The sequence below is a fragment of the Panthera onca genome, chromosome D1 (assembly GCF_046562875.1).
Source record: "Panthera onca isolate mPanOnc1 chromosome D1, mPanOnc1 haplotype 2, whole genome shotgun sequence".
In the NCBI taxonomy this organism is placed as follows: domain Eukaryota; kingdom Metazoa; phylum Chordata; class Mammalia; order Carnivora; family Felidae; genus Panthera; species Panthera onca.
In genome coordinates this window covers 77,939,262-77,966,125 of record NC_138348.1, presented here as the reverse complement: position 1 = coordinate 77,966,125, position 26,864 = coordinate 77,939,262, and the positions used below count along the sequence as shown (strand labels likewise).

The 26,864-nt window shown below is 37.4% G+C and overlaps 1 long non-coding RNA gene and 1 pseudogene across 2 annotated transcripts in view; both read right to left on the bottom strand.

Moving 5' to 3' along the window:
* LOC132661120 (uncharacterized) overlaps positions 1-26,864 on the bottom strand; it is a 53,398-nt gene that overhangs the window by 26,320 nt on the left and 214 nt on the right. The window lies entirely within an intron of this gene.
* LOC132661119 (N-lysine methyltransferase SMYD2 pseudogene) lies at positions 7,233-26,823 on the bottom strand (annotated as a pseudogene). Its single transcript, XR_014135314.1, has 3 exons — positions 26,754-26,823; positions 19,946-20,045; positions 7,233-11,671 (listed from the first exon to the last, which is right to left on the bottom strand). The product of XR_014135314.1 is annotated as an N-lysine methyltransferase SMYD2 pseudogene (transcript).

The following is a 26,864-nucleotide window of genomic DNA, read 5'->3' as shown; positions in this document are numbered from 1 at the left end:
AGTCCGATGCAAAAGCAAAGAGCCTTTATTCGAGCTAGCTCGAGCTCAATCCCCTACCTGCACCGACGCAGTGGTAAGACGCCGGAGAGAGAGAGCATGTTTCAAAAGCACAAAGGTTTTATAGGGATCTAGGGGCAGTTGGGGGGTGATGGTCGTGGCCTTAGCCGATTGGCTGGGGAAGGGTCAGAGTCCCCTTGCGCAGGTTGCTGAGCATGGTTTGAACAGGAAGTTTGAACGGGTGAGCAGGAAGTTACTCAAGGGGAGGAGGCCTGGTCTGAGGTTTGAGCGGGAATTTCTTTCTGCGGTTTTCCCGGAAAGGGGGCCATGTCGGGCACATAGTCACTCAAGATGGAGGACACAGAACAAAATGGAGTCGGACGGTCTAGGTCCGCTCTTTCAGTCATGATCTCACAGTTTGTGAGTTCAAGAGTTCAAGCCCCACCTGGGACTCTGCGCTGACAGCTGGGAGCCTGCTTGAGATCCTCTCTCTGCCCCTCCCGTGCTCGCACTCTCTCTCTCTCTCTCAAAAGTAAATAAATATTTGTTTGAAAAAAGGAAAGAAATCAGCTCCATATACTGCCGGACACACCACAGGTCCCTGTCCCCCAGGGAAGGATCCTGACTCTCTACAGTCTTAAAAGGCAATCACGATAATAAGTTTTGGATACGGAGTATAAATAGAAAGGATTTGAGCATGAAACAGGTTGACTATAAATGCCAACACAGCTGAAGGTTATCTGACATTGCCAGTGACCATCACCAGATCACTGGTGAGCAGCGGGCTGCTGCTGCTGCTGGAAGAGGGTCCCTGTGACTATGGGTTCAGGCACAGCCATTCCTGCTGGGGGAGGAGGAGCCCCTGTATGCAAGTTTCTGAACAACTTTCCACTTCCCTTCCAATATGTAATTTGTCATTTAGCTTTCAATTGCAGGGTCAAGAAGAGCCATGTTCAAACCTGACTTGGAGAAATAAATATCACCCAAAGATGCTGGACATGGAACAGAATAGAGGAGAAACTAGAGAGGTTGTCTCCCTTTAGAGAGCATTTAAGTGTGGGCTTTTGCTGTTGCTCTTGGTGTTGGGTGTGGGATCACTTGTAATGTGACTGGAACGTTTCTAGAACTGGAAGAGTGAAAGGAAGGCTGGCAGTGGGGGTGTCAGGCTCTGTGGTATGCTGGGCAGTCAAGGCATGACAAGGTCTGGGCAATGGCCATTATTGTTCTGGCTGTCCCATAGGCTCCCTGTGGGGTGTTTTACCTCCATTCTTCTCCTCCTGCCAAGAGGTTCAAGAGGCCTAGCTATTCCTTTCCTCCTTTCTGTAGACACCACGATTGAGTTATCCAGAGGCCGACATGCAGCCTAAGCAGCTCCAAGCAGAATCATTCCCTGGAAGTAACTGCCCTGCTCAGAAATTTATAGTGACTTGCTATTAGAATTAAATCCAAACTCCTTACCAGAGCCTGTGAAAACTGCACAATTTGACCCCTACTTCTATTCCCTCCTCTCTTCCTCATTGTTTGCTGTCCTACAATCCTTCAACACATTCCAGCCCTACCAACTTTCTCCTGTATCAAACTCTTTGTATTCTCTTCTTTGGGACTCTTTTCATATTGAGTTTTTCTTTGGCAACTTTTTATTTATTTATTTTTTGCTTTGATAACTTTTAAAACATAATTTCAAACTTACAGAAAAGTTAAAAGAATAGGAAAACGAATTCCTGTATACCAATTATCCAAATTTGTCAATTGCCACACTTTGCCCCATGTGTTTTTTTTCCTCTGTATATATATTTTATATGTGCCTTTTACTTAAAACCACTTGAGTGTAAGTTGGAGACATTATGCATCTTTACTTCTGAATCCTTGCATGTTTCTGTCCTAAAAGTAAGGACATTCTCTTCCAGAACTGGATGGCAATTATCAAAATCAAGACATTTAACATAACACTATTATGGACTCCACCTTCCATATTCAAATTTCATCAATTGTCTCAATGGTAGCCTTTATGGTAACTTGGTTTCCACTCCATTATTTCATACAATGTTTCATTGTTATATCTCTTTACTATCCTTTTATCTGGAAAGGTTCTCAGATTTTCCTATCTTTCTAACTCATCCATACATCACAAATAGGGCAGTAGCTTTAATCGCTATCAACTGTAGTCAATGCATCGTTCTGATATCATGTGACTTCAGACTCCCAGAGCTTAGATACATCTCTCCGTAGACAGTTCTTTACAAGAATTGTTATGTAACCTGAAAGACCATGATCATAAAGGCAAGGTCACAGGTCCCCTCCTAGGAGTACCCTCCAGGAAACGTACCATCTCCACTCTCTTGTCAGCGTCTGGCTCATGCTCCTTCTCGAGTCTGGACTGTGGTTATCCTCCTAGCCAAGGACCCCTGCACACAGCTGGCTGTGCTGCCAACAATTAGGTGCCTGTGGAATCACCTCAGACCCGCTGCCGCCACCCCTCTCACACCAGCCTCTAACGCTGTGGTTCTCAGTGTGGCCGTACATCAGAGCTGCTTTGAAAACTGTGGTGCCCCATACCAATTTCATATGCTTTTCTGGAGAGGTTCAAGTGGGGTTACTCCTCTCATTTTATAAGCGTGGATAAAGGTTTTGCTTAATTCTCTTTATCACAGCCGAAACCAGGTTCTGCCTCTTAACTTTACTGAAGACAGGAATAAGTAAAAGGAATTACAACATTAACAAACAAACAGTCCTTCCCTTAAGGCTACTTTAGACAGCAGCTGTCATTTCTATATAAGGCAACTATCTGAGTTCAGGCTTCCTCTGTCAATTTCATGGGGGGGCTTTTGCAGGGTGTCTCCATATGTAGCTTCTGGCCTGCCTCTTTGGGGCAGAGAAAAGATCTCTTGTATGACAGACATTAGAATAAGCTGGCCTCCTATTTGTGTTGTAATTTGTCACCGTTCATTTCTCTTCCCAAAAAGTTCACAGATTTTTTTAACATTTATTTACTCAACTAATATTAAGTTCATAAAACCAACCAAATTTTGCTTGCTGGTTTCTATCTTTAAGGTCACATTTAGAAAAGTCTACCATTGTAAGGTTATATAATTATTCATTTATTTTTTCAGTAATTTTATTATTTCAATTTTTAATAGCTAAAACTTTGATCCATCTAGAAATTGGATGGTACTTGGAACAGAGTAAGAATGTAAATTACTTTTTAATGTTGGGTCAATTATTACCAAAAAGGATGTCAAATTCACTCTTTCCTTTCCTTACTGATCTGGAATATTACAGAATTCTTATACTACATAACTTAACCTGTTTCTGGATTTTCTAGCCTCACTGATCTGTCTTTATCTTCCTCTTCCAACATCAGGCAATTTTAGTTTTAATTGTATAGTGTGGCTTTGCCCACTTCCTTTTTTTTTTTTTCAGAAAAAAATATTAACTTTTATTTAATATTTAGTTATTAAAATTAACTTTAGAGCCACTTTGGAAAGCTGGAATTTCAATGGCAATTGCCTTCTATTTATAGATTAATTTGAGGAGAATTTACTGCTTTATAGTATTATGACTTTGCGCCCCAGAACTTAATCAAGAGCTTAAGCAAGCGTCTTTTATGTTCCTCTGCTTATTTTGAAGTTTTCTTCAAGAAAAACTTGAGCCTTTTGTCAGATTCATTTCTAAGTATTTTCTAATTCGATTTAAAAAAAAAAAAAAAGAAAAGAAAAGAAAAAAAGTAAAGACCTTCACTGTCCTGTCTTAATTTCAACATATGATCTTAAGCTCTTCAGCTACAGATTCTCCTACACAATAGTTTTTAAGGATTCTGAAGTGGGAAAAAAGACTTTTGTACACCAAAATACTAAATACTTGGGTTAATGGAGTGGTGTTATGATTTTTTTTTCTTCAGTCATTTCTGACTTTTCTTGATCTTATCTTTATATTTTATTTATTATTTTTTTAATGTTTATTTATTTTTGAGAGAAAGAGACAGAGCATGAGTGGAGGAGGGGCAGAGAGAGAGAGGGAGAGACACAGAATCCAAAGCAGGCTCCAGGCTCTGAGTAGTCAGCACAGAGCCCAACGTGGGGCTCAAACTCACAAATGGTGAGATCATGACCTGAGCTGAAGTTGGAGGCTTAACTGAATGAGCCACCCAGTCACCCTTTATGTTTATATTTTAGAATATATTTAAAGTATGAATGAGGAGCCTGAAAAAACCCAAAACTCCCATTTTTTCCATACATAACTTTCGTGTATTATGTTATAGCTGCAAGCATTTACATTCTCTAAGACATTTTGTTAGTCACCCCAACTAGATTATAAATGCCTTGAATCTTTTTTTCCTGCACGTTCTACTATATCTTTCATGGCACCAAGTATTATGAAAATGGTAAGGGCCTAGTAAATCCTTCCCTAATGGAGTTTATCAGATCAATTTAATGACTGAGGCAAAAGCTGGAGGGAAAGAACTGCAAAACGTGATATGGCATTTCAAGATAACTTCTATGTAACCTTGTTTTGTTGTTTTGTTTTCTTTTGTTTTGTTGTTTTGTTTTGTTCATGTGGTTCTTGTGTGTATGTCTACATCCGCAGTGAGACTGTAAGCATCTGACAAATGGGAGCTATCTCTCATAATCCTGACTTTTATGTTCTAGTTACACAGTTTGGGCACATCAGAGCCAGTTCAGGGAATGCTACTAAATCCTAAATTGACTAATAATGAAACCTTATATGCTAAAGAACCAAGCCAGGAAGCAAAAAACGTCAAATATAGAACCGAGTATATATTAACATTCCTAAGCATGCATTTTTAGAGATTTTATTCCACATTGTAGATAACCGAAAGGGTCTCAGTCCCCTGAGGGAAGGGATTTTAGCAAAATAAGCATTGGGCAGGGGGCAGAGGTCCCCATTTTTTATTACTTCGTAGAGTGCAAGAAAGTAACAGAGGAACTGTAATACAAAAAAAGAAATCTGTAGGTAATAAATTCATGGAAAGTTAATTACAAATGTATGTAGATGGATCACTTCTTTGTTCTTGTTCTGAGTCTGGTAATGTCATATATAATCTAGATTATTTTCACAAATAATCAAGTTAGCTATATTTTACGTAGAACTACATAAACTCAAAATGTCGTTAAAAAGCAGAGTCAATATTCTGAAACACCACAAGATGGTGATGTTACTCCATTTAAAATGTCTTTTTTTTTTTTTTTTTAACTGAACTTTCTCCAGAGGGCTTAACTTCTGCTTTTTTGTGTGTGAAAAATTAATATTGCAAGATCATCCATGCTTCCAAATGGAAGAATCATGTAAAGTCAAAAACACCTATGTAACAAAATTATAGTAGGATTTCCACCTTAAAATGGGACAGTGGTGTGTGAATCATGTCTGTGTTTCTGCTGGCTGTAGGCTTTTGTCTTTTATATGGAGCTTCATGTTGTGTGTGTGTGTGTGTGTGTGTGTGTGTGTGTGTGTGATCTTCCAGATATCTATTATCTTTTCCCTTTGTTCCTCTGTTGCTCTGTATGTATGCCTCCCCTGTTGTGATTTGATATGTCACTGTAATTGTCTCTCCCATTAAATTGTGTCTAATACCTGATTGCAACCTCAGTGTCAAATAAATGTGTGTCTGCATTCATCTTGTAAACAGGTTGGTATGTCGTTTTTACTACTTCTTCATATCTTCTGTTTTTTCATTAAAAAAATATTAATACAGCCGTGGTATCTGGGTAGTCCGTAACTAGGCTCAAGAAGTATTTTTTTCTTTTCCCTTTAGTTTGGCTCTCCTTTCTCCATTTCTTTCCATAATATTCACTAAATGTTTGATTTTTTTAAATTACTTTTTATTATCAAACTAAATTCGGAAGTAGGAAAACATTTTACATGTTTTATATGTTCCCGTGTGTGTGTGTTGGGGGGGGAAGGGTGTTCATGGATTTTTTTTTATTCCTTTGGAGGCCTTCCTTGTACTTGAAATAAGAGAGGTTTCCCCATTCAATTGATTTATGTGGTTTATGGACACTGACTTAAATAGAACAGAAAAAAAAAATCTCATTTTGATCCATTATATAAATCAGGAATTACTGTCTGCAAAGAATATTTAAATTGGTTTTCTCTGTAAAATTTTTCTACAAGAGACTTCTCTACCTGATTACATTTCATATTTTAATCTAATCTGATGCTAAATTGCCTCGTTCTGCCATCACATTCATGAAATAATGAAACGTTTTCTTTTTAAAAAGTAACTACGTCCTTCTCACCACTCCTGTTGGAACATTCCAACATCATATTGGGGGTCTCAGCTAACACAATAAAACATAAAGGAAACAAAGCACACAGTTTGGATAAGAAGAAATAAAACTGCCTTTGTTCACAAGTGACATGATTACTTATGAACAAGATCTGAAAGAATTAACAAAAAAAATTGGAACTAAGACTAATAAATGATTATAGAAGGTTGCAAGATAAGGTTAATATAATTTCTTTCCTATGTACCAGAAATGAATAACCAAAATTTGGAATTAGAGGCATAACACCATTTACATTAGAATCAACCTAAAATCTACATGAGGAAAACTAAGACTCTGGTGACAAAAATTTAAAAAGGTGTAAATAAATGGAGAGATATTCAAGGTTCAAGGGTAGGAAGATTCAATATCATCAAGTTATCAATTCTTCCCAACTTGATCTATAGATTCAATGAAATCTCAATCAATATCCCAGCAAGTTATTTTGTGATATAGACAAACTGATTCTACGGTTTAAATGGGAGGCAAAAGAATCAGAATAGCCAGCACAATTCTGAAGTTGAAGAACAATAAAAGAATTAACACCACATGACTTACTATTAAGCTATAGTTATCAAAATAGTGTGGTCTTGGTAAAAGAATAGACAAATAGATTAATGAAATAAAATAGGGATCCCAGAAATAGACCTCATAAATATAGTCAGCTCATCTTAAACAAAGGAACAAAAACAATAAAATATACGCAGGACACTCTTTTCAATAAATTGCACTGGATCTACTGGACATATACATGCAAAAAATAAATAAATCTAGACATGGGTCTTACACCCTATACAAAAATTAACTCAAAATCTCTTATAGACATAATAGTAAAATACAAAATTACAAAACTTCTGTAAAATAATATAGTAGGAAACCTAGGGTGAAGACTTTTTTTAGACACAACTCCAAAAATATGATCCATGAAAGAAAGCATTGGTAATTTAGACTTCGTTAAAATTAAAAGCATCTGCTCTGCAAAATACACTGTTAAGAAATGAAAAGCCACAGAAAATATTTACAAAACACAAATCCGATAAAAGAATTGTATACAAAATATACCAAGAACTCTTAAAACCCAACAATAAGAAAACAACCAATTAAAAAGTAGGCAAAGTATCTAAACATACATCTCCCAAATAAGATATATAGATGACAAGTAAGCTTATGAAAAGATGCACAACATCAAATATCACTCGGGAATTGCAAATTTAAAAAATGAGACCTCTGCATACCTATTAAAATGGCTAAATGCGAAACACTAAGAGTGTAGAGCAACAGGAACTCTCATTCATGGCTGATGGAATGCAAAATGGTACAACCACTTTGGAAAACAGTTTAACAGTTTTTTACAAAGCTAGCTAACCATAGTCTTACCATATGATTCAGCAGTGGTACTCCAAGATAATTACCTAAATGAGTTAAAATTTTATGTCCACTCAAAAACCTACATACAAATGTTAATAGCAGCTTTATTCATAATTGCCAAAAATTGGAAGGAATCAAGATGTCCTTTAATAGGGCAATGTAGAAATTGTTGTACATCCATACAAGGGAATTTTACCCAGTGATAAGAAGAAATGAGCTATCAAGCCACGGAAAGACATGCAGGAACATTAAATGCGTATTGCTGAGGAAATAAGCCAGTATGTAAATGCTGCAGTGTATGATTCCAGCTATATAACATTCCTGAAAAGGCTAAACAATAGAGAGTAAAAAGATCAGTGACCTCCAAGCGTTCAGAGAGAGCAAGGAAAAGAGGGAGTGATTAAAGAAGGAACACCAGATTTGGGCGGCAGTGAAAGGATTCCGTACGACACTGTAAGGGCAGACACGGTGTTACCCATTTGTGAAAACACTTAGAACTGTGCACCACAAGGAGTGAACCCTAATAAACTGTGGACCTTAGTTGATAATAATGCATCATTATCAGTTCCTTGATGATAACAAATGTGCTACACTAAAGCAAGAGGTTAATAACTGGATAAACTGTAAGGAGGGTACGGTAGGAAAAGATGGTATGTGAGAACTCTGTACATTCTGCATAATTTTTCTATTAATCTAGAGCTGCTCTAAAAATAAGATCTATTAATTAAAGAAACCAGGGAACAATGTTGCATTTTAGATATTTTTTTTTACCATTATCTTTTCTATTCTCTTTCATCATTCAGGCATGAAGGAAAAAATAATCTCATTTTTTAAACTTGCTCTGTCCAAAGTGTATGATAATACATGAAACCATGCCATACCTCTTAGGGGACAAAAAACATTCAGAATTTATTTTGGTATTAAGATTAAAGATTAAGACCAACTTCCAGGTAAGCCACATGTAAGGTTTAAGAGCAAGTGTTTTCGTTCCAATGATTTTGCAGAAATGAGAGAATGAGGTGTATGATTTGAAATATTCAAATCCTTGAAGGTTTCTGCACTAGCATTAAATGAAAACTAACAGCATAGTTTCAACTTTTTGTTTGATATCATTAATGTACAAATGGTCTTTGCCAGAGCTCCTTCCCTTATTGCAATGGCCTTCTTCACTGCTTTCTCTCCAGCAGCTTTGTTTCCCGGCCCCTGTATGGCCTTCCGCTTCAACCACATGGAAGCCATGGAATACAGAGGAGAATGCTTGCTGGAGGGTTTAACGATTTCCTGTCCATATCACAGGGCTCCTTCCCAGTCCTGCATATACAAGCAGACACCCATGGCTGGGTACATCATGTGCCATATGTACACATTGCTGTCCTCAAACACGGAGCTCATCTTCTCCTGGCTGAGCTCACAGATATTCAGCAGCTCGCGAGGGCATTTGTAGTGCTTGGCCCCCCAGAACTCCTCCAGGACGTTGCATGCATATCTGATCGTGTCAGAGATTATTTCTGCCTTTGGGGGAATGGCTGAGCTTCTGGATTTCCAATTTGGCCTTATCCTTGTCTTTGGTGGTATACTCCTGGCACTGACAGGTAAAGTAGTAAGACTCTCTTCACGGGTCATTCCTGTCTTCTGTTGGGTACAGGAGGTCAACATAGCTGATACAAATCTCCTCTCCCAGGTAGGTCACAACGACAGTGGGGCAACAACTATGATTCATCAGTGCAACCTCAGGAAATATTGCCCGGGGAAATATCCCAAATGAGAAAGCTCTGCCTCTTCAGTTGTAAAGCCATTACAGTGAAACTGTGCAAAGAGTACCACCAAGTTATCACTGCCAGGGAACTGGAGGTGCTTGGAGAGAAAGTGATGAAGAGCAGCAATGTCACCTGAATTAAGTCCTTCTACTCATTGTCTGATTTATCCAGATGTGATTCAAACTCCTTCACAGCCAACAATTTCTCTGAAGGTGTTTTTTCTGGGTGGATCTTCTGTTTGGCCGGAATCCTTGCAGTTAGCCTTACCATCTCTGAGGGATTCCAGTCCAACCCCCGCCCCCCGAAAAACAACCCATGCAAGAACATTCCATCTTGTGCATAAGCCAATCGTCTTTCTAACAGTGTCTTTCGGACACTCCCTGTTGCAGTAAAATGCCTGCTTGCATCTTCCACATTTGAACAATCCTTTTTTTCCTGGCAAAGCAGTACTTGCAGCGGTTGCTGCATTCCTTGACTGTGAGCATGTGGGCGTAGGCCTGGAGGGGAGGACAGAGTTCCCCACGTGGAAGGGCTCCGACCCACATCCCCTGCCTCTTGCCCAGGCAGTAGAAGCACTCCGGGCCACTGTGGTCTGCAGCCATCAAGCGGGCAGTGGGACCGCAGCACCAGAGCAATGGTTCCTCCTCCCTGTGAGCTATTACTGGAGAGGTGTCACCCAATGCTGCAGGGCTGGAGAGTTCTAATACTTTTTAATGACTATTCAGAGTAGTTGTGTGAAATTAACTGGAGCGCTATTATAACACTGTTAGTTTCAAAGGAAACTCTGCATAACGTGCATACATCTAGGTGGTCTAATCATTTAATATACTTAGTACGTTTTAACAGATTTTAACAAGACCTTTTCATGAACTATAGGGTCCAAGGTCCTATTGTTTGATGTGGAAAACTCTAGTGAACATGATCTTCATACTGAAGACATACTTATGAGCCTAAATTCCTTGACAAGGGCTGTATCTTATGTAAGATATTCTATCCCAACTAGCCTTATGCATATACTTTTTAAATGTTTGTCAAATAAAAAACAGAATGAATGAATGAATGAACGAATGCATATGTGAGTTGTATAACAACTCATGATTTAATCCTTTCTATTGATTCCTAGTTTTCATTTACAGCCAATAAATAATGTGATATTCGCTATTCCTCCGCTTGACTCCATTGAGCAAAAGATAGTCATAAGCCTCATCTACAAATTCTTTGATGCACCTTGACTAAAAATTTTAAAGGGAGTCAGAAGCTGTGAATATTAGCATTTTAGTTAGAAGTTCAAATGGAAATCTATTATCATAAAGAACATAAGTCTCACAACAAACCATTTTTATATGTTGTTAATCAGATAAAAGAGGTTTACATGAGTTGTCATAAAATACTAATTGATACTTATTTGTGCCGTCACTATTTGAGGTTTCCATTTAGATGTTTCTTAAAAATGGCAAAAAAAAAAAAAAAAACAAACAAAACAAAACAGGGGGCGCCTGGGTGGCTCAGTCAGTTAAGTATGCGACTTCATCTCAGGTCATGATCTCATGGTTCTTGAGTTCGAGCCCTGTGTCAGGCTCTGTGCGGACAGCTCAGAGCCTGGAGCCTGCTTCAGATTCCGTATGTGTGTCTCTCTCTCTCTGCTCCTCCCCTGCTCATGCTCTCTCTCTCTCTCTCTCCCTCAAAAAAAAAAAAAAAAAGTTTTATTAAATGGGAAACAAAATTCTGTAATATTGAAATTGTTCAAAAATGAATCCAAATATTGGTTTATAAACTTGAGATTAAAACTATGTTTTAGGGAACTATATTTGTTAGAAAACATATTCACATAAATTGCAATCTATGTTGACATAGGGGGTTAGTTTTATCTTATTAATTATGAGTTTATTATGACCTCACTGAGATAGCTCAAACTAACCAATAAATATAAAGATTATGTAGATTTTATTAAAATTAGAGAATTAGCTAAATGTCATCTCTGGTTGTAAATACTAATTTTACAGATAAAAATGATTACAAGTTTAAAATACAATTCAAACTCCAAATGTACTTAGATTGTTGGATACCTAGACCGATTTGGATGGCACAAAGGAAAGTGGCTGTATTGGAAACTTTGCAGACTTGAGATTTAAAAAAACTTTAGACTAGTGAAAAGAATCCATATCAGGAACAAGGCCACTCAGGGATTATGTTGCAAGGGAGAAGAACATGGTAGAGCTGCTACACCGAATGCTAAGAAATACCTCCAATTTCAATAGGAAGAGGAGTCTATGAAGGAAAATCAGAAAGAATAGCCAGGCTAGTTTTGTTGAAACATTTCTGAACTTCTACCATTTACTTCTTCTATCTTATTATATCTACTTCTTTTTGTCATTTATTAAAATTGCAGAATAACAAATGAGAATCAGTGTGCAAGGCATACAGATTCTCTTATCTAGAAAGGTTACATAGTACGTGGTTAATAATACCAAATAGAAAATAAGCACAATACATAGCTTTTTTTTTTTTTAACAGTTTTTTTTGTATCATCTCTTACTAGCTGCTTCACTGTGGGGGATAAGCTTGGGAATCCCCTGGGCTTATACCAATGGGTTAACAAGGCATAAAGAAATACAAAGCCATAAAATGCTCACACCTCAGTTTGGGTAAACCAGGTTGGCACTCCAAGAATAGGGGGATGCAAAGACACCCCGAGAATAGGGAGGCACAAAGGCGCCAGGAATAAGGAGTTGCAAAGGCACCCAAACTAGAGAGAGGGTGCAGAGCCCCCAAACTAGAGAGGGAGAGACAAAGTCCTGAAATAGAAATGGTGCAAAGGTGCCAAATACATACGTATATGAAATAAACAAGATTAGATGTTCAGGGTGAAAGCACCCCCAATTTAGTACTATAGCAGAAAAGTTGCTTTCACAGGAGGATAGGGCCAGGTTAGGTAAATTGGTGAATTAGACTATGGACCCCTGCGCTGCAGGCAAAGCATCCCAGAGCGGAGACGGTTAACAAAAGAAAAGGTGCCTTGTTAACCCTGAGGTTATTCCCCCTGTCTGTCTCATCCCCTAGGCTGGCAAAGATCAACAGGCATGGAGCCTCCTGTCTGCTGTTAACAACCATCTACCCATCTGCCCAGCTCCTGGATTTTGTTCTATATTGACCCAAACCCCAAATACTGTGTATTTTCAAACCCCCCTCTTTTCCCTCACATCCCAAGTTAATGTTCCTAGTTTGTCTCTTTGTACACACTCATCACGTTTGTAAGCCTTCTGATCTGAATAAATATGGGGCAAGGACCCTTATTTGAGGCTCTTGTCTTTTCCCAGACATTAGCCATCTCTTGCTTTAATCCAGCATCCACTCTTTTGCTGGCCAAGAGAACTTTAGACTTAGAGTCTACGACACTTCACCTTAGGTAAGTTAGTAAGCCTCTCCATGCCCGTTTCCTCTTCAGTAAAAGAGACACTACTATGACTTATACTACCTGCATCATATCACAATATTGCTGTGAAGAATAAATTACATACATGGAAATAATCTAGCAGGGTGATTTGCACATAGTAAATGCTCAATGGATGATATCCATTGTTATTGTAGCATAGTAATTTTATTTTTATTTAAATTCAAGTAGTTAATATACAATGTAATATTGGTTTCAAGAGTAAAACCTAGTGATTCACTACTCTCATATAACACCCAGTGCTCATCCCAAAGAGTGCCCTCCTCAATGCCCAACACCCATCTTGCCTATCCCCCCTGCTCACCCTCCCTCCATCAACCCTCAGCTTGTTCTCTGTATTTATGATTCTCTTATGGTTTGTCTCCATCTCTGTTTTCTTATTTTGCCTTCCCTTCTCCTATGTTCATCTGTTGTATTTCTTAAATCCCACATGAGTGAAATCATGTATTTGTCTCTTAATATAATACACTCTAGTTCCGTCTACATTGCTGTAAATGTCAAGAGTTCATTCTTTTTGATTGTTGAGTAATATTCCAGTGTGTGTGTGTGTGTGTGTGTGTGTGTGTGTGTGTGTGTGTATACATCTTCTTTATCCATTCATCAATTGGTGGACATTTGGGTTCTTTCCATAATTTGGCTATTGTCAATATTGCTATAAATATTCGGGTGCATGTTCCCCTTCAAATCAGCATTTTCATATCCTTTGGATAAATACCTAGTAGTGCACTACTAGGCAGTTAGTAATTATAAATGGATGGGAGGAAAAGGTCAATCTTGTCCTAAGTGCCAGAAACAACAAGTCCTTATGAAATTCAATTTAAACAAAAAAGGTTATCGAAAGAGTCATATTATCTGTCTCATTATGTTTGTTGTCTAATTCTTTCTGGATTTCTTTTTTTTTTTTTTTTAGATTCTATAATTAGGCATATTTTGATGGCAAAATGTGGTTCTTTGAAACCACAGAAATCAAAGGGAAGATTTACATTCCAAAACCCACCATACCTATTGTAAAAGCTAGATCCCCAAGCGTTAAAACAGTGTCTGATATATAGTTAGCACTGAGTAAATATTCACTGAATGCATAAATGAAAGCTTCTGAAAGTATTTTTATTCCTGTTTGGAATTTGATCAGTACTCTCCCTACAACTCTTCAGTGTAAAAGAATCATGGAGCGTTGGAGTTGAAAAGGGCATCTCATCCAACAACCAATGCAGTGACTGACCCTCTTCTAACAGTTTAGTGAAGGGCAGTCTAATTAGCTCTACTAGTTCCAGAGGAAGTTCTTTATATCTGGAGACAACTCTAGCACCAATTTAAGCCTTTTATTGAGCCACAAACTCACTCCCTGTTGTTAGCTGGTCCATAGGGAAATAAAATAATTTGGTTGTATGTTACCATGAGCTAAGAACAATATATAGCTGTCTCTTGCTAAGTTCCAAGTACTTAGAGCAGTGTCAGGCATATGTAAGTCTCCTGTAAATATTCACTAAGTATTATACTGTTAATGTACACTTCGTTAATTACTGGTTGATTTTTAACCATTCAAGCATTTTCTACATTGGCTCCCACAAACCACATTCTTGTCCATCCTACACATTTTGTGTTGAGCAGATTTGGGAAAAAGGACACCATCAGTCATCTTTAATACACTTTATTTCATTAGATGATAGAATTTATCACAGTCATTCATGCTTGGATTTTTTTTTCCTTTAGTATATTTTTTTAAATGTTATTAAATGCTAAAGATTAGGAAAAGGTGTCCTAATCTGGTAAACAGAAAATAAATGTCATGAACATCTACTTTTATTTTGAAGCTTTTGTGTATTATGCTTTTTAAAAATGCTATGTAACTTTTTATACTGTTATGAACTAATAAGAAATATATTGAACACTTGAAAATTAATTTTGTCTTTAGAATACCTGCAAGGCTCTTTGTCAACCCAAATCAGGATTAGCCTAATTATATCCTAATTGGGGTAAATTCATATATTCAAGCTAGTTAACCAAGAATGATGACAATAGCTTAGTTAGAAGGCAACTCTGTCAAGCTATAGCATATATAGCTGTTAATGCATCTATCATGACTATAAAAGTAAAACAAAAAAAGTATTAAAGACCAGGCATCTTTGCAATTCAAGAAAATATCCATTATGTTGGGAGAGCTTTTATGAAAACTCAGTTAAAATTAAACTCCTATAGTAGATATTTTAATACTTATAGAGTCTAATCATTATTGAACATTTTTCTTCAACTTTCTACTTTTATTTGTATTTGAATTTTTTTCTATTTTAAAACCATCAAATCATCTCTAGGTAATATAAAATGGGTATTGTAAATAAATATCTTAACTGTCTGTGAACAAGAATATTTGTTATCACTTATATAAATCAATGAATAAATGTTATGTGTTATATGCATTTCAAAATGACAATCTCAAAATAATTCTGGTTTTAAAACCAATTTGAATGCTAAAACTCATCAAAAATCATCAACCTGGGGCGCCTGGGTGGCTCAGTCAGCTAAGCCTCCAGCTCTTGACTTCGTCTCACATCATGATCTCACAGTTTGTGAGTTTGAGCCCCACATCAGACTCTGTGCTGACAGCATGGAGCCTGCTTGGGATTCTCTCTCTCCTGCTCTCTCTGCCCCTCCTCCACTCATGTGCTTGGTCTCTCTCTCTCTCTCTCTCTCTCAAAAAAAAAAAAATATCAATAAAATTAAAAAAAGTTTTTTTTTTAAATCATCAATCTTTCTGAGTATCTCTCTTCATCACCTCATTGATCAATGAAGTAGTATAACCACCTAATATTAGTCATTTTTCTAACATACAAAATATATAAGGATTTAATTTCAAGTTCATAATTACACAAATCAAGAAGAAATTAGGGGATAATTATTTAAAATTTTGGTTATGAACTAGGTAAATATTCATAGGTAGATAAATATTTGAGGTGAATGAATAAATGAACAAATAATAAAAGATAAGATGTCACAGTTACATTAAAGGAACTAACAAAGACCTCGAGTTAAAAGGGGGCAAATGTTTAAGAGACATCTGATTGTTTAATATATGAAACATAATTTTTCCTATTAAGATTAGATAACAGAAAATTCTGCTAATGAGGGCACAAATACAGCTTAAAAATTATTTCCTGGATAACTGATTTTTCCACATGGCATTCAATTTTATTTCATTTGTTAAAACATCTGTAATACACAGAACCAAAAAAAAAAAAAAAAAAAAAAGAAAAAGAAAGAAAGAAAGAAAGAAAGAAAGAAAGAAAGAAAGAAAGAAAAGCTAGTCCTACTTAAATCAAAATAGGAAATAATAGTGGTGTTTAACTATATGATCAAATGCAGCCTTGTTTTCAGTTCCCATGGAGCCCTCATACATCTCTGCAATAAAGACTTTTCTTTACATGCCTTATGCAAGAAAAGCCCTATTAAATAAAAGAATGAAATTTATGGAACTTGTTCCCCCTCACATATGTACTGATAATTCCATTACTTGTGTCAATTTCTAATGCTAGACAAATCCCTGTTACTTGTGTCAATTTATAATACTAGACAAATCCACACAGGGTCTTAGACATGTATAAAAAGGGAGAATGGAAGAGCCACTTGACTGCTTAATGCTATTTATTCTTTTAATTCCAGAATGGCATCAAATACCAATCATTTCTATTATCTTTTGTGAAAATGCTTTAGTGAAAAGGCAGACTCCCACTGCTTTCTTTTCAGTAGTAAACTGAAACCATAAACTTCTCTCAACTTAAAATCATCCCAGTGTGATCATATTTGTTAAATAAGTTTTCAAAACGAATCTGCCATCATTGTTATTACTCCTGTTTTATTATTTTTCATTTCCTTCATTCAGAAAGAGACAAAAGATTATCCAAATGCTTGTCACTAATCTATTCAATATCCCCTTCCTCCTTTTCAGATTTTTTATCCGTTCCTTGAAACTTTATTAACTTTTCCATTAAATCTTAGTGTGTATACCTGAAAGGGCTTTTCTTTTCTTTTCTTTTCTTTTTTTAACGTTTATTTATTTTTGAGACAGAGAGAGACAGAGCATGAACGGGGGAGGGTCAGAGAGAGGGAGACACAGAATTTGAAACAGGCTCCAGGCTCCGAGCTGTCAGCACAGAGCCCGACGCAGGGCTCGAACTCACGGACCGCGAGATCATGACCTGAGCCGAAGTTGGCCGCTTAACCGACTGAACCACCCAGGCGCCCCATGAAAGGGCTTTTCAACCACAATTGATCTTTTTATTGCTTCACTACCTTTAGGACTTAATTGAAATGTCCTTCTCTCCTTCAGGAATTTGTCCTTAAAGTAAGAATCTACAAATATTTCATAATTATACAATTGATCCTTGAAAAATGCAAGGTTTGGGGGCACTGACGCCCCACACAGTCAAAAATCTACATATAACTTTTGACTTCCCCCAAACTTAACTACTAATAGCCTTTACCAATAAACAGTTGATGAACATATATTTTGTATATTATATGTATTATACAGTGTATTCTTACAATAAATTAAGACAGAGAAAAGAAAATTAAAAGATAAAATACATTTACAGTACTGTAAAAAATTCTCATATAAGTGGACCCAAATACTTCAAACCCATTGTTCAAGGGTCAACTGTAATGTGGGGGGAAAAAAGTGTCTTCTGATTTAGAATGTGAGTAAAAGGGTTAGTCCCCACATCATATAGTAATAAGAGAAAGCAGAGAGCAATGAAAAAGGAATGCCAGAGCCCATTTGTATACATTGCCTCAACACATTGTGAATACCTAAAGTTGCAAATCTTGATCCTTATTATCCTTCCCTTCAACCACAAACTCCTACTGTTTCAATTAACTTACTCTCTCACTCTTATCATCTATGATGCCTCTGGTCCTTTAATCCTTCCTATTAATAATATAAAAACTAGCATTCATTCACAAAGTATTCTTCATTATTTTATTTATTCTTCCTAACAGTCTGAATTATTATCCCCATTTTAGAGATAATGAGACTCAGAGAGACTTAGAGACTCACCGAAGATCACACTGCCAGGACTTCTGATATCAGGATAAATGGAGATATTGGGTGCTTTATTCTTATCTTTTTTAAAAAAATTTTTTTAACATTTATTAATTTTTGAGAGACAGAGTGCAAACAGAGGAGGGCCAGAGAGAGAGGGAGACACAGAATCTGAAGCAGACTCCAGGCTCTGAGCTGTCAGCAGAGCCTGATGTGGGGCTCGAACCCATGAACTATGAGATCATGACGTGAGCCGAAGTCAGATGCTTAACTGACTGAGCCGTCCCGGCGAACCTGCTTTATTCTTATATCAATCACATACATTATAGAAAAAGATACATAAAATATTAAAAGAATAAAGTATAGCCATCCTAAAAATAAGAAGGTAAACTTTTGGAGGACCATAAATTATGCAGGAGAAAACTGTGTTCCATATAATGAAATGGTGAAAGCTGGGAAGAGAAGTCCAAAGAAAACAAGCTCCCAAGTTCTCCATCTGACAGGTTATAATGTCCATTGGATATTCTATCAGTGGCTCCAACCAAACTTTAACATATGTTTCTATACTTCCCATAATATGTGCTATATAAGCAGACCCATAGTGTTTCAGGCAATCTCAGCTGCATAAGGAATGCACAATTAACAATGTCCAAGTGTTAGAATAGTACCAACTCCATGAAAGACTACAAACTCAGTAAAGGTTAGGGAAGGGTCAGAGACTGTAGAGAATTCAAACTGTAATTTTAAAATAAGTAAAATTAATACACTTAAATAACAGATTATTGTCTATATGAAAGAATATGTACTTATGAAAAACAAGCAACTAGAAATTCTAGAACTGAAAAATGATAAATCTGGGACTTAAATACTGGTCTTCTGCTTCCAAGTTCCATATTTTCTCCTCTGATATCATAGTTAACCCCTACAAAGACATACAGGTGCATATACATGCTCATTTGCTTATTTATGTAGCTTCCTCATTAGTTTGTCTTGATATATAGTCTTGACCTCATAGTCAATCAGAGGAACCTGTTATTCTCGTCTCCACATCTTCTCTGCACCTCGCAAATTCCTAGTCTTATGGTTCTCAACCTTAGCCGCATATTGAGAGATATGTGGAAACTTTAAAACTAACAAAACAAACACTATAGCCACCCTAGATGAACTAAATCAGATCCTCTTGGAGTTGGACTCATACACTGACATTCTTTTTAAAACTTCCTGGGGCGCCTGGGTGGCTCAGTCGGTTAAGCATCAGACTTCAGCTCAGGTCACGATCTCGCGGTCCGCGAGTTCGAGCCCCGCGTAGGGATCTGGGCTGATGGCTCAGAGCCTGGAGCTTCCGACTCTCTCTCTACCCCTCCCCCGTTCATGCTGTGTCTCTCTCTGTCTCAAAAATAAATAAACGTTAAAAAAAAAAAATTAAAAAAAAAAAAAAACTTCCTTACATGATTCTATAAGAATTGCTTGTTTTTTGTTTAAGAAAGGGCTATTCACTAAATGTGGGCTTTCCCCTTCCATAGTATAAGGTGGTCTCTAGGAAGCAGCTGCCTAGCTAGAGAGTCATTCTCCAGCATTGCCTATACCAAGGTAGGGCCGGGTGATTAATTCTCATCATTAGAATGTGAACTGAAATAATGTATTTCACTTTTGAGAAAGGAAGTTTCTAAGAAGCAGTGTATATTCTTTGTTCTCTCTTTTCCCATCTGTTGACTAGATTCAGGAGATTGCAAGAGTCTAGCAAATGCAAAATCACAAGATGGAAGGAGCCTAAATCTGTGAATCACTATTTAAAGTTATACTCCAACCAAGTCCTTTATCATCATAAAACTGCTGAAAAAGATTTATTATAAGTTTCTAAAATTCTGAGGTTTGTTTCATCAGCTAGAGTTACCCTGATCAATAGAGGAATGGGTACCTTGAAGTGGGGTGCTGCTGTGATAAAAATCTCAAGTATGTGGCATTACATTTGTGATCAGGAAGCAGACATCAGAAAAATAACCACCAGAGGCTGGGTAATTTAGAATAGTGGTAAAAAATATTCTGTAAATATTACCTTCAATAATTTGGACAGCAGACCAAATACCTATAATCTTGTAGCTCTATAGCAGTGTTCTCATGTGGGGATGATGTGGCCGGAGCACATTTGGCACAGGCTGAAGACAAAAGGGAAATGCAAATTTCAGTTATTTTTCAAGACCAACTCAATTGTTACCACTCCACACCTCCTATCAGATTGTGCTTCTTTATGTCACATCAGAATTGGGAGTCCTGCCTTTGCATTCCATCAGCATTGTAACACTTAATTCACTCCTTTTTCTGCATCTTTCTCTCTATCGTAAATCTCTTGAAGTGGATAGTCTTATCCATGTATCCCATACATTGCCTAGGACACGTCTTATGCACAGAAAGTATACATTTAGGGTTTGCTGAGTACACGTTTGCTGAATGACTACTACTCTGCAAAGCATTGATCCTTGATCTTATAGTATTAACAGACACAAATCACAAAAACCATTTCACAATATACTACAAGTCTCATGGACTCTAAGGCCTTACAGATACAAGTTTTCACATTAGGTGTCCCCCATGACTGCTCACCCTTGGGCATTCTTTCACACCCAACTTCTAATTGCATGAGACTAGTTACTGTGTGAAGTTGCCAGCTGCCTAAAATGGGGAAGACAGAGTACATTTCTAAGGAATAAAGTTGGTGTAAAGAGTACAAATGATGGCCTTTTAAGGAGGTGAGGGGTTGGAACATGATAAACTAATTTTGATACTTGACTAGCAACCAGGATACCAGAAACAGAAACTACTACAGCTGCCTGTGGGACCAAATGGTCAGAGGCAAAGGCATGTGTGTGTATCAGGAAAGGCTAACTAAGAGGACAGAGATAAGAAAATAATGACCTATTTTGCTATTTCAGACCAAGGAAGATGAGCTTTGTTTAGCATTCGATTAAAAAATTATTTTAGCTCCTTAGCCCACCTAGGTAGCTCTGACATTAGAATGCTAAGAGTTTACTACAGTGGGGAAGCAAAGCAACAATTTTAATTTCCCTTCCAAACTTAAATCCTGCTTCTCAACTGAAGATACAAATCTGGACTTCTGAAAACAGTGACTGGAGGTAGATTTGGGGTCATAAGCATGCAGGAAAAGGAAATGGATAAAGTCACTCAGAATCAGTAAAAAAACAAGAACAAAGAAAAGCTTAAAATGTAGAGGGTATACAAAAAACAAGTCAGTGAAGAAATGAGTAAGTAAAATAAATCATGATGGTCTCCTTACACAGTCCCTATCACATCATGTTGGCTGTTTTATATGAGATTACAATCGAAACAGATAGGTTTGTATTGTTTTGTTTCTCAAATACCATTTTCCCACATTAATTTCAAGATCTTTAAGGACAAGAACCATTCATCCTCTTATATTTTCCTAAACCCACCACCCTCAGTAGTCTTACGCATATACTAAGACTCTACCAATTTTTGATTCACAATTTAAATTTAAACCTGGCAAAGAATTCTACTTCACTCACCAACCACCCACCAAAAGTCCAAATCTCTCATAAAAAGCAAGTTCCTAATTTACTTTATCAATACCTACAGGTAAAGCTACTCCCACAGAATTCTTGGCTACTAGGAGTACGGGTTTAAAGAAACACTTTAATGTACAGGTTGGTTTTCTGAGAACTGTTGTTGTATCAAGACTCATCAAGGGGAAAACTTGGCAAGACCAGTAAGAAAACTAAGTCTGTGGCTAATTTCTTAGTGGAGAATGAGAAAGCTAAACACACAGTACATTAAGGGAAGAGGAATTGGGAACTAAGTATTGATGACTTTGGAGCACATACAGGAAGTACCCAAATAGCTTCTGTCATCATCCACTAACCATTCCCAACTACTGATCACATGCATTTAACTTGGCACTGACTTTTTAACATTCTATAAAAAAAGAAAAGCAGAGATTGCAGGGACCATCTATGAATGAGCTGCACACACTACTAAGCCTGGGACTATGATGCTGCAATACACATCATTACAAAATACACCTCACTTTAGCCCACATTTCCTTTTTTTCCTTCTCTAACCAACTCCTCTTGTATTTCAACCTATCCTTCTTTCTTTCCCCATATCATCTCATGTCTCCCCCTTTGACCTGTATGGCTCTGAGTGCATACATACTCATGTGGTTTTGATAGTAGCAGTTTCCAGTATCTCTGGTCTAGTAAGATTTCTGTTGGTATAATACTGTGCCCACACCTCAAATTTCTTTGAGATTGTCTCATGAACTAAAGAGAAATGTTTGCAAGAGCTGTTTATTTTCCCAATGGTGGATTTTAAATTGTTTATGTGAGAAAGACTCCTTAGTGAGCATGGCTAACCCGAAATCAAAAGACAGATGATCCAAGTTCAAATGCTATTAGGTTGGAGATAAACAGAAATAAAGCTACAGAGTAGTGAAAAAGGAAGACTAACCTCATGAAAGAGTAAAGGAAAGGTCAGTTGCTGCCACAAGTGCACTGGAAAATAGAGAAGTAAATTCAGACATCCGTTACAGGTCTGGAGGGAGGTTGGTGGCAAGAAATAAAATTTGAAGACTGGAAAGGTTAAGAGGTTAGCCTAGGTTGGACAGTACAAGTGGAGGCTTTGTCATCAAATACCTGGGTTTAAATTCTTACCTGTAGCCAAGTGATTTTCAGCAATTAAGAGTATGAGCTGAGCAACAGTATTTCCACCATAATTTGAGGATTATACAAGTACATTGTTTAGAACATAACATGATATTCAGTAACGGGCAGAGTTTATACTTATGTTTAAGGATAAAAGGGTCTAAAACAAACTGTAGCCTACCCATGTTGCCAGCTTTTGGAAAAGAGCAAATAGGTATAAATCTAAAAAACAATAGCAGTCTCTCACAGGCTAGAGAAAGAGTCACAAGATTCACACTCAAGGCCACAAAACAGTGAACCTTTTACTAGATATTAAAATTTAAAACCACACAGCTTAACAGTAATGTTCATTTTACCACTAGGTGGCAATGATACAGCTGAATTTCACTGACAAGATTAATTTTAAAAATTGAACAAACCCAGACAGAAATTCCAAGAAGCTTTTATACATATTTTCATGTTAGAAAAATGAAAAATTATTTTATATACAATTTAATTTATAGCAGAATGTATAATTATCTAATTCAAGATGTATGTTAACTTCTGATGCTTTTTTTCCTCTGTGCCCTGAGGCAATTCATGCAATAATTTTTAAACAGTTCTAATCACAGAAGTCTTTTTTAAAAAATCTGGACATATATCATGAAGATAACAGAAATTAGGGAAAGCTAAATCTCTTTGAAGTCTTAGAATTCTAAGAAAGGCACTATAAAATGCAAAATATTTTAATAAAAAAGTTAAACCTTTAAAAAAATGACTGAGAGAGGACATTTTATTTTTTAAGGGCCAAAGCATGAAATAATATGGTGACTCACGTTGTTTTTAAATTACAAATTAAACCAATATTCATACGTGTAAAGTCTTTTCAGTGTGTTGAATAAACATAAAATTTACTAAGCAAATTTAGCAAAATTCTGACTTAATTTTGCTAATGGATTCTGGAATAAATACCTTTTTACAACTGTCAAAAGAGTAAGTCATGAAATTCCTTAAAATTCCTTAAAATTACTTTCCGTAATTATTTCTGCTTTCTTCATAAAACAGGTCTCAACCTATGGCTTGTTAAAAATAATAACAAAATTTATTCTTTCATTTCTTTTTCTTTTCATATCAAATAAAAAGGAAAGGCATGATAAACTTTTTCAAACTACAGACATTTCCAAGTACACAGTAAAAAAAACATAAATTCCCAAGATTCTCCCCCACATAGGTGGGAGTTCATACCACCACATGTAACATTACAAAATCTGTACTATAATTACATGAATAAATAATTACCCAATTCATAAGACCCAATTAAAACAAGCCTATTTATTCCCTTTTCATAAATAACCTAAAGTTCCCCAAATTTTTAATTCACAGTTTTCTACAAATAGATCAGAATATCTCTTTTATATATCAACTTTCAAGTAGTTTTCTAATTTAGTAATCAATTCCTATATATTTACTTCATTCGAGAAAACTCTCCCCCTCTTGCTACCTAAACAAACGCAAGAGAATAAAAGTATGATGTCTAAGTTATTTTTATAATTCATAGATCAGTTTCCTCATATTGGACTTCACTTTAAATTATTACAGATCACCCGAAATCTAAAATATAGGTATTTCTCATTCTGTCAGTGTATACAGATACACAAAACATAACCATTTAAGATGTCAGCACAAAGTAAGATTACTGTGGCAGCCCTCATAAACCGAACTATAGATTTCAGGAAAGTGCTCAATCTGTTCAGTTGTCTATAATTTTTGTTAGAAGTTTTAGGAAATGCCACTGTAATAGAAGGGATAATTGCAGGTCTACATGTGTATAGGTGATTTGTATCTATACAGAATCAGCTTCCACTTATCTGTACAAATAAGGGAAGAGACACAGGATGCAAAACACATACTCCTCGAGCCACTTCAGATACATTTTTGTATCTCTATTTCATAGGACTGTGTCTGAGAATTGAGAACACAAAGAAAAGTAAGCCATACTGCAGAGACTGAGTTACAAACACAATTACCAAAACAATGGTAACAATGAAATGCCATTATTGACTTGAATTTGTCATCTTCTGTTTATTTCTGATGGTGGCTCGAAGTTTACGTATCACCAGTTTATCGGGCAGAATCATATCACCTTGCTGTTCTAGATAATCCAATAAGTTTTCAGTCCATTGGAGAGCAGCTGCATGATTAATATGCTTCTCTGGAATCAGTTCTATTTCCTCCTCCTCATTTTCACTAGATTCATCTGTCTGGCCTTGTGCTCTTCTGATGATTTCGCTGTCAGTTAACACTTCATAGCCTGGTTCAGTACTGTCCACTTCAAGCCATTTTTCAATGTTCTCAGTAGACACATTTTCCAATCCTTTGGTATGTTGTAAAATGGTGGCCACAGTAGCCACAGAAACATCTTCTTCATCAAAGTCCAAGCCTTCTTTCTCCTCTATGGTAGGAAGAATCTTCTTCCATGCTCTGCTAATGGTAACTGGCTTTACTAAATTCCATGCCATTGCTATTTCATAAAGTGCATCTAGCAGAGTTAGCTTCTTCCAGAATGATTTCAGGTCATTACCTTCTTCCAAGTTGTTCTGAAGAAGACCTGCACGATAATTTCTCTTCATTGTCGCTATGACTCCCTGATCTGAGGGCTGGATCAAGGAAGCCACATTAGGTGGTAAATACTTAGCAAATATTTGGCCATCGTCTGACCTTAGGACGTTTTCATTTGGATGTGTTGGTGAATTATCCAACAAGAGCACAGCCTTTTCCTGTAGGCCTTTAGATCTTAAGTACTCTCGAACTTGTGGCACAAAGATCTTATCAAACCACTGTCGGAAAATGGAAAGATCCATCCATGCACCTTTTTGGCTGAAATAAGAGACTGGCAGGTTTGAGGTGTCAGTTGACTTGAAAGAGCGAGGTTTCTTTGCTTTCCCCACAACACAAAGTTTCAGTTTATGTAAACCTGTTGCATTGGCACAACACATGATAGTGACTCTTTCTTCAATTGACTTGTGCCCTGAGACAGTGCATTTACCTTTGATCACAGAAGTCCTGGAAGGTAGGCATTTCCAAAAGAGTCCAGTTTCATCAGCATTGTAGATTTGTTCAGGCTGTAAGTTCTCTCGTTCAATAAAGTCTCGAAAGTTGTTACAAAAATCTTCCACAGCAGTCTCATCTCCATTTAATCTTTCATTTCTAATGTTAATCTCTCTAATGCTGTGCCGCTGCTTAAAACGAGTTAACCAACCAGCAGAGGGGTTAAAATCACCATCCATGCCCAAAGCATAAAAAAAGAACTCTGCCCTTTTTGCACAAATTGGTCCAGATATGGGATTCCCTTTTGCTCTTTGCTGGTTGAACCATTCTAGCATTGCTCTATCCAGTTCCTCATACATAGATGGCTTCATAGATTTCCTCTTGGCAAGAAGACTTGTGGAATCAGAACTGCTTGCATACGTTATAATCTTTTCCTTATTTTTTCTTATATCCCGAACTGTTGTCTCACCAATCCCATAAATCACTGCCAGTTGTTTGGAAGAACCTCCGTCTTCAAGTTTTTTTATTATATCAAGCTTATCTTTAATAGTTAACACCACCCGCTTCCGTTTCCCAGACATGCTGAGGCTGTGGGACTCAGGCCCTTGACCCGCACTCACACTGAAACAATCTACAAAATCCTTCCTTCTTTCACACAGACCCACTTTAGCAGTCTTACAGCCTCAGTCTTTCAACCTTACCAGGAACCTGGTGACCCTGACCCCGTCCCTGGACGGGCTTGGCCGGCAATGAGACGGCAGAGGAAGGTGAGAGGGAAGGAAGTTTGAGGGAACAGGCCTTTAACTTAGATGGGCAGTAGAAGAGGCCCCAAGTCACCGCGGATAATCCGGATTACAAACATTTGTTTTATTCCCCCAGTGGCCGCGATAAAGACTATAACTCCATCGTGACCACAAACCTCCTTCAAGCCCTGATCCAGGGTAAACACGTCCGTCACTAGCCCCTGCCACACCCCAAAGTTACAGCAGAGAGCGGAAGAGCCACGGAGTCGGGGACTAGCCCCTTTCCCCAAGGGAACGGCTACGTTTGATTGCTTCCCCAGCAGCCAACCCCTTCCACCGCAAGCCACACTTCCCCGCGCTGGGCTTAGCTTGGACAGTCCTCCCGGCCCCTCACAGCCCGCCGGGCCCCTCTCCCCACCTCAATTGGAACCAGGACCCGCACCGATCCCTGACTAACGCGCGGCGACCGCTCCTCCCCCAGCACGCGCTCCCGGAAGATGCCCCCTCCCGCCGCCGGCTCCGCCCCCTG